We start from the raw sequence: 9142 nt of genomic DNA on the forward strand, positions 1-9142 counted from the left end.
GTTCCGCAGCCGCTCCAGTGCTACGGCGATCTCCGCGAAAACTGGCAGCGATTCCGGCAAGTGTTCGAATTGTTCCTGGTGGCAGCTGAACTCCAAGACCTGGATGATAGCGAAAAAATTGAATTTCTCCTCACCATCGCCGGTGCAAGGGCAAGAGAAATATTCACAAGGTTCAGGTTCTTCAGGAGGCAGCAAAGGTACGATTACCAGGCAGTCCTGGACAAATTCTCCAAGTACTGTGAAGAAAACGCAATCCAATCGGCAAGTAAAGGTAAGAAAAGCGGCAGTACTCACCTCGTGGCTGGGATCCCGGAGCCCGAATTCCCAGAGGCCGAAATCCCGGGCCTGAGAGAGGGCTGGGTCGAGGTCGGCGGCCATCTTGCTAAAGGTATCACGCTAGCACAGTTGCGCGAGCAGTGCGCAGAACCGGAAGTTTCGTTTGCGCATGCGCGAGATGCTGCGCATGCGCAGTCAAGAAAACGGCCATCGGTAAAGGAACAGCGATCTGAGCATGCGCAGTCGCTTCCTACGTGCTACATACCGAGCGTCAGGATGTCAGAGGCCCCAGACTGCACCAATTTAAAGGGGAAACGTCCCAAATCCAATTTAAAAGGGAAACGTCCCAAATCAAAAAAACAAAAATCTGTTAAAGCTGTAAAACAACGTTCCCTCACCTGGAATGACAGCACATTGCCGCAATTTGACCCAGGAGATGAATTTGACCTCCGAAGAACCCTCCGACAAGCAGTTACCTACGCACAAGCCGATGATTCCGACCTCGAATACTTCGATGACGATCTTTACAGTGTTTCCGGACCTCGCAAGCCCAATGATAGCTCCGTGGTCCTATACGACTATGACTCGGACGAACCTTTCGTGGTGCACATTGGCGGCCCCCACATTGAATCCGACGCAGATGCGGATTCATTTTTCGGATTTGAGGATCTTCAATCCAGCAGATATGACGTCCCAACTTATCAGTACCGGATGATGCTGCAGCCTGACATTAACAGACAGGGAGCGCTGCAAGCACACGGAGAGCGCCCTGCTGCCACACAGAGCGTGGTCCACGTCCCGCTCAACGTTCCCGACTCTATGAAAGAAGACATGCAAGACTCCAGAGCGCAGTCCTCGCATGAACCAGAAGTGACTCCAGTGTCACAAGCCTCCACAGCAAGCTCGTGGACAGACTCCACAATTGCAGAAACGCAAGACTCCAGAGCGTGGTCCTTGCAGGAACAAGACCATGAGGGTCTAGCAACCTCTCCTGACCAACCAGCGGCAGACGATGCAAGTCTGCCATGCTCACGTGAACAGCAAGAAGGCTATAACAGCCTACCATGCTCCACTACACAGCAGCATGACCATGACGGTCTCTCATGCTACAATGAAGGGCACAGCGCTGAAGACTGTTCAAGCCCAACTGAAGACAAGCCAAAGGAATCGCCTCGTCCAAGCCCGAAGAAAAAAGGTTTATGCGCTGACCTTCAGGATCATTATAGCCGAACAGAGATTAATAATGCTGCACGGCCACAGAAGGATGCTGAGGATTTGCTAAAGAAATTAATTGAATGTTTAACTTGCAAGGAGCAGACTGAGAATTGCCAGTGTTTTAGTACGGATCGAAAAAATGGACAAGACATTGATCCTCAGGTAATGGAAATAACACAACCTGAATCATATCTACAGCAGGGACAAATGTCTCCCTTCAACACAACGCCGCAAAGTCCCAACTTCGGAGACCAGCAGTTAGTCAGTAATGACTCTTCAAACCTTGAGGGGAACATTAATTGCATTGAACCTATACACACTCCACTGATAAATGAGCAGAACATTGGAGCAAGAATCCTGAGGACACCGACATCGAGTAGCCAGATAACGAATTTAAAACCCACAGCAGTTTCAAGTGAACCAAGTGTGCTTTCCACTACTGGTGAAGATGCAGATAAGGTCGACCCGATTATCCATTGTACCACACTAACCCCAGTGATTAAGCAGTTATGTATGGGGAGTATAATGTGGGCAATTGAGAACAGTAAAAGAGAGACTGTGACCATGCCAGTCCCAGCAAAATCAGACCCAGAGACCATGAAGGCATGTACATTAGACAAAGATACATATGAGGTACCTGAGGAGAAAAGTGAAACGGAATGTTCTTTGGAAAATAGTACAATGTCGATAGAAACATTGGATCCTATATTCGAGACCATACATATGGGAGAATTTGGGGGTAATAAACAAGGTTCTGCAATGTCTGGGGGTAGATTTAAAATTCCAAAGAAGAAAAGCCCAAATGAAGGACAACGGCAAGACAATGACAGTCCACCGACATGGTGTGCACCACAGATGAAAACTCTGACAATTTACCCAACCCTAGTGAACAGCAAGCTGCTAATGAGGATCTATCCACGGGATGTGAGACGAGTGACGACAGCATCCCACTTCCCATGCAAAAGGTGCAAGGTGACAGACCTCGCCTAGTGCGTACCGAGGCACTCGACGATCACGGTGGGACCACTGATGACTGCGGTGGCGGCGCACCACTTCCACCCTCGATGGCTCGAGCCTCTCCACTGGTTGGTGCATTCCTGCATGTTCTGACTCCAGAAGTGCAGCTTCAGGGAATCTCGGCTGCCTCCAGTGAACCTGTTGGGACTCCGGACGGGGGGCATCGACGGAAGGCAGACCGGACTCCAGATGGGGAGCAGCCAAGCGCCGACTCTGATTCGCGCACGCCAGACCTTGCTCCGGACGGGCGGTGTCGCGGCCTCGGTGATGGCACGCTCAGGGTGACGGCGGATGCCACGGCGACAGGGAATGGATCACGTGGCAGTCCCACTGGGTCGGCAGTGGCAACCAGCACCGGCGGTCCAAGATGGACACACCAATTCGCGCCAACGCCAGACGTTGATGCGAGCAACAATTCTCTCTCCAAGGCGACATGCTTCGACGTTTCTCTGCGGAGTCGCCCTTCCGGCACAGCAGGTGGCCGGAACCAGCGTGCACGGTCTCGGCCAACTTCCACATCTGGCACAGTCATCGCCTTGCATGATATTAGTGATGGTGCTACTTCGATGGCAACGACCCATCGGCTACAAGATGCCGTCCACCACAAACATAAAAAGAAAAAAGACTCCACCTTGTTCCTGGCATGCAGGGCGGATGGATTGGTGCGTAGGCGCAATCAGCGAGCTTTGCGCCGCCTTCCACGCTCGCAACTGAACCGTACGCACATGCCGGATCCTCCACTGGTTCCCAAGGATGACTTCGTGGAGATGCCACGGATCATGCCCCTTCCATCGCCACCAGAACCAAACCACAGCCAAGGCAACACTAACAAAGATGTTGAATGTTATATTTGCACGAATGAAAAACCAAGCACTGCACGAAGTGCAACAAATGGTAAAGTAGAGACTTCGGCAACAGCATCACCTCCAACAGTCCAAGGTGAACCAGTGTGAACCCAAATCTCCACAGCTGAACCGGCTTGAGGACCAGCCCATTCTTGAGGTGGTCACCCATTAGACTGGACTTATAACGCTGTTCATACGTTCAAAAAGTCAAACACTTCTGTATTATAACCTGTTGTTGTTTATTGTTCCAGATATCGTCTGACCGGACCACTGTTCAAGTTTTTTTTTTCTCGCATCCATGTTTTGTTATGGTACAACCTTGTTAGTGTGACGCACCCGACATCGCCCCATGTAAATAGTTACGTCATATACACACGCTGTACACAACACACGCACACACTCTTAGATGCACTCACGACACGATTATATTTATAACCATATAGGCACATATCTTTGTAAAAAGGGGGGATGTCATGATATTCAAACACACACATCATGATAGACACACCAACAGACAAATCAGAACACACAACACCACAACCAATGACAGAAAGATATAAAAGCACAGACACGACCCCCGGTGGTCAGTATTAGCTGGAGAGGAAGACCAGGACAGACCTGCTACCAGACACACTCAGGGAGACAGCACGTGCAGAGTATCCAGAACGAACTGTATTATAAGAGTTAAAATAAAATAGAGTTGTACCACATACAACTGTGTTGGCTCATCTGTGCACCAGAGCACCCAACACCACAGAGACAGAGCTGGAGGGGCTCCCGTTTAAAACAGCCCAAAACAGATTCCGATACCTGGGGATCCAAATAGCCAGAGACTGGACACAGATCCACAAGTGGAACCTGACCAGCCTGGTGGAGGAAGTTAAAAAGGATCTACAGAGGTGGGGTACACTCCCACTTTCCCTGGCGGGGAGAGTGCAGACGATCAAAATTAACGTGCTGCTGAGGTTCCTCTTCCTGTTTAGATCCATATCGATCTTCATCCCCAAGGCCTTCTTCCAAAACGTAGACAGTTTAATCATGGCGTTTGTGTGTATGGGGGGGGGGGGGGGGCGGGGAGGCGGGAGGGGGGGGGAGGCGGGGGGGTGGGTAAGAGCTCGAGAGTTCACAAACCAACGCAAAGGAGGAACATCAAAGGAAGCCTGGCCTTACCAAACCTGCAATACTACCACTGGGCAGCAACAGCAGAAAGAGTGAGGGATGGGTACACAAATCCAACTCAGAGTGGGTGCGGATGGAGGAGGCCTTCTTCACGACGACCCTCCAGGCCTCGCCTACAGCAGCACTCCCATCCCCTTCGGCAAAACATACATCAAACCCAGTGGTAGCGGCCACACTGAAAACGTGGGCCCAATGACAACAGCACTTCGGGCTGATTAAGATCTCCCCCATGGCCCCATCTGCGACAATCACAAATTCCCCCCAGCCATGCCAGACACCACCTATACAAAATGGAGACAGGACGGGGCACACTGACAGTTTGGGACTTTTACATAAGGCACAGAGTAGCGACACTGAACAAACTGACGGAGGAGTGGGAACTGCCGACAGGACAGGAAATGAGACACCTGCAAATAAAGCACTTCCTCCACAAAGAGCAAGTCGGGTGCGCCTGGGCCCCAGAGACCACATTATTAGAGGACCTGATTAATACGGACAGTAAAGACCGGGGCTTCTCTGGGAAAATATACGGACAGTTACTGGACAGAGCCCGAACGCCACTGGACAAGACCGGATGGAAATGGGAGGACAAACTGGGGACAGAAGTGGGTTGGGGACTCTGGAGCGAAGCACTGAGCAGGGTGAGCTCCACCTACTCCTGCGCAAGGCTCAGCCTCATGCAGCTCAAAGTGGTGCACAGAGCGCACCTGACCAGAACCCGAATGAGCAGGTTCTTCCCGGAGGTGGAGGACAAATGGGAGCGGTGCCAGAGGGGCCCGGCCAACCACACCCACATGTTCTGGGCTTATCCCAAACTTGCTGTGTTTTGGACAGCCTTCTCCGAGGCAATAGGGAGGCACGGTAACACAGTAATTAGCACAGTTGCTTCATAGCTCCAGGTCCCAGGTTCGATTCCCGGCTTGGGTCACTCTCTGTGCGGAGTCTGCACGTTCTCCCCGTCTCTGCGTGGGTTTCCTCCGGGTGCTCCGGTTTCCTCCCACAGGCCAAAGATGTACAGATTAGGTGGATTGACCACGCTAAATTGCCCTCAGTGTCCAAAACGGTCAGGAGGGGTTATTGGGTTATGAGGATAGAGTGGAAGTGAGGGGATAAGTGGGTGCAGACTTGATGGGCCGAATGGCCTCCTTCTGCACTGTATGTTCTATGTTCTATGTGCTGGGTATGACTCTGACCAGCGGAGGATTTTATCCCTGATTCCCATTGACTCCAGTTTAGCTCAGGTTCCTTGATGCCAAACGCGTTCAAATGCTGCCTCGATGTCAAGGGCAGTCACCCTCAGAGAAGGAAGGGCTTGAGAGACACAAAAGAGACAATGCGGGAGGGAGGGGCAGCCTCCCCCCAGCCAATGGGGATGTGGTAAACCACTGTGTTCCTATATTAAGGGTTGTACGGTAGAACCTGCACTTCAGGATCACCTGGGCCTCTGCATGCTAGCTCCGCCCAGGAGCCGGGTTATAAATATGCGTGGCCTCCAGCTTGCAGCCATTTCATCAGCTGCTGTGGGAGGCCACACATCTGATACTAATAAAGCCTCAATTTGGATTCAACTTCATCTCCAGTCAAATTGATTGTGCCTCAATTTATTAGTATCTGATTCAGAAGCTGGACCTCCGGATTAAACCAGATCGCCTGCAGCTGGATCCACACGGAAGTGACGCCAGAAAGGACTTCCAGCACTGGCTAGCTTGTTTTGAAGCGTATATCAACGCGGCGCCGACCCCTGTTCCAGAGGCTCAGAAGATTCAAATATTGTGCTCCAGACTCAGATCCAAAGTCTTCCCACTGATCCAGGATGCGCCCAATTACGCTGATGCCATGACTCAACTCAAAGAACGTTACAGCTAAGGAGCACTCAGATCTCCTTATGCGGGACACTTTTGTAACTGGGATTGGGTCTGATGTTATCAGGCAGCGGCTCCTCGAAGGGGCCACGCGCGACCTCGCAGAGACTAAAGCACTAGCGCTTACCATGACGGTCGCTCTGCGCAATGTCCAGTCCTACGCCCCCCACCGCACAGCCCACTCCTCCTACGTTTCATGGGCCCCACAGGCAGCCGCCCCAGCGGGGGCGCTACCCATCCAATTCGCCTGCGCTACGCGCCAGCCAGTGATCTCCAAGGGGGCTCCGATGCTATTTTTGCGGCCAGCAAAGACACCCCCGCCAACGCTGCCCGGCCCGCGCTGCCCTTTGTAAGGCCTGCGGGAAGAAGGGCCACTACGCAGCGGTGTGCCAGGCCTGCTCAGCGGCCGCGATCGCCCCCACCCCACCCCCGGTCACGGACAATGGGCGCCGCTGTCCTCCTCTCCTCCCCAGGCCATGTGCGAGCAATGGGCGCCACCATCTTCTCCCCCGCACAACACGTGCACATGGGTGCTGCCATCTTGCTCCATCCCTGCAACATGCGTTCCATGGGCGCCGCCATTTTCTAATCCCCAGGACCTCTGGGCGCCGCCATCTTGTCCACCCCACAGCACACGGATACCAACGGCGTTTCAGGGCCCGAACTCATCTCACTACCCGACGATCAACCACGACTCGCATCCATGGCAATCGACCAGTCCCGACCACATACTCTGACCAACGCATCCACCAGCGTGAAAGTCAACGGCCATGTGACCTCCTGCCTACTGGACTCCGGGAGCACCGAGAGCTTTGTACACCAGAATACGGTAAGGCGTTGCTCCCTTAAGGTACACCCTACCAATCAAAGTATCTCCCTGGCCTCTGGATCCCATCGCGTAGCGATCCAGGCGTACTGCACGGTTACGCTCACAGTCCAAGGCGTAGAGTTCCACGGTTTTCACCTCTGCATCTTCCCTAACCTCTGCGCTGCACTTATCCTCGGCCTGGACTTTCAGTGCAACCTCCAGAGCCTGACCCTTAAATTCGGCGGAGCCTTACCACCCCTCACTGTGTGCGGCCTCGCGACCCTAAAGATCGATCCTCCTTCCCTCTTTGCCAATCTAACTCCAGATTGCAAACTCGTCGCCACCAGGAGCAGACGGTACAGCACCCAGGATAAGGCCTTCATCAAGTCCGAGGTCCAGCGGTTGCTTCGGGAGGGAGTCATCGAGGCCAGCAACAGCCCCTGGAGAGCTCAAGTGGTAGTGGTAAAGTCTGGGGAGAAAAAACGAATGGTCGTGGACTACAGCCAGACCATAAACAGGTACACGCATCTCGACGCGTACCCCCTCCCACGCATATCTGACATGGTTAACCAGATTGCACAGTACCGGGTCTTCTCAATGGTGGACCTGAAATCCGCCTACCACCAGCTCCCCATCCGTAAATCGGACCGGCCATACACCGCCTTCGAGGCAGACAGCCGGCTATATAACTTCCTGAGGGTCCCCTTCGGCGTCACCAATGGGGTTTCAGTCTTCCAAAGGGAGATGGACCGAATGGTCGACCGGTACGGCTTGCGGGCCACGTTTCCGTATCTAGACAATGTGACCATCTGCGGCCATGATCAGCAGGACCATGACGCCAACCTCGCTAAATTTCTGCGCACCGCCACTCTCCTCAACCTCCCGTATAACAAGGAGAAGTGTGTGTTCCGTACAAACCGCCGAGCCATCCTCGGCTACGTGGTCCAGAACGGAGTTCTGGGGCCCGATCCCGACCGCATGCGCCCCCTCATGGAGCTTCCCCTCCCCCACTGCCCCAAGGCCCTCAAACGCTGCCTAGGGTTCTTCTCGTATTACGCACAGTGGGTCCCAAACTATGCGGACAAGGCCCGCCCACTCATACAGTCTACTCATTTCCCCCTGACGGCCGAGGCCCAACAGGCTTTCGCCCGGATCAGAGCTGATATGCCAAAGCTGGAATGCACGCTGTAGACAAAACACTTCCTTTCCAAGTAGAAAGCGACGCATCGGACGTCGTCCTTGCCGCCACCCTCAACCAGGCAGCCAGGCCCGTGGCATTCTTTCCCCGCACCTTCCATGCCTCCAAAATTCGGCACTCATCCGTCAAAAAGGAGGCCCAGGCTATCGTTGAGGCTGTACGACATTGGAGGCATTACCTGGCCAGCAGGAGATTCACTCTCCTCACTGACCAATGGTCGGTAGCCTTCATGTTCAACAACGCACAGCGGGGCAAGATCAAAAATGATAAAATCTTGCGGTGGAGAATCGAGCTCTCCACCCATAATTACGAGATTAAGTATCGCCCTGGCAAACTCAACGAGTCCCCAGACGCCCTATCCAGAAGTACATGTGCCAGCGCACAGGTAGACCGACTCTGGGCCCTACACGACAGCCTTTGTCACAAAGGGGTCACTTGGTTGTACCACTTCATTAAGGCACAAACTTTGCCCTACTCCGTCGAGGAAGTAAGGTATCTTCACTCTGTTCGGCTTCCCCGCCTACATCCACAGTGACAGGGGATCCTCATTCATGAGTGATGAGCTACGCAGTTCCTGCTCAACAGGAGTATCGCCTCCAGCAGAACGACGAGCTACAACCCCCGGGAAAATGGACAGGTAGAAAGGGAGAATGGGACGAGATGGAGGGCCGTCCAGCTGGCCCTGCGGTCCAGAAACACTCGGCCTCCCGCTGGCAAGAGGTCCTCCCTGATGCACTACATT

Source organism: Scyliorhinus torazame, chromosome 7 (assembly GCF_047496885.1).
Source record: "Scyliorhinus torazame isolate Kashiwa2021f chromosome 7, sScyTor2.1, whole genome shotgun sequence".
In the NCBI taxonomy this organism is placed as follows: Eukaryota; Metazoa; Chordata; class Chondrichthyes; order Carcharhiniformes; family Scyliorhinidae; genus Scyliorhinus; species Scyliorhinus torazame.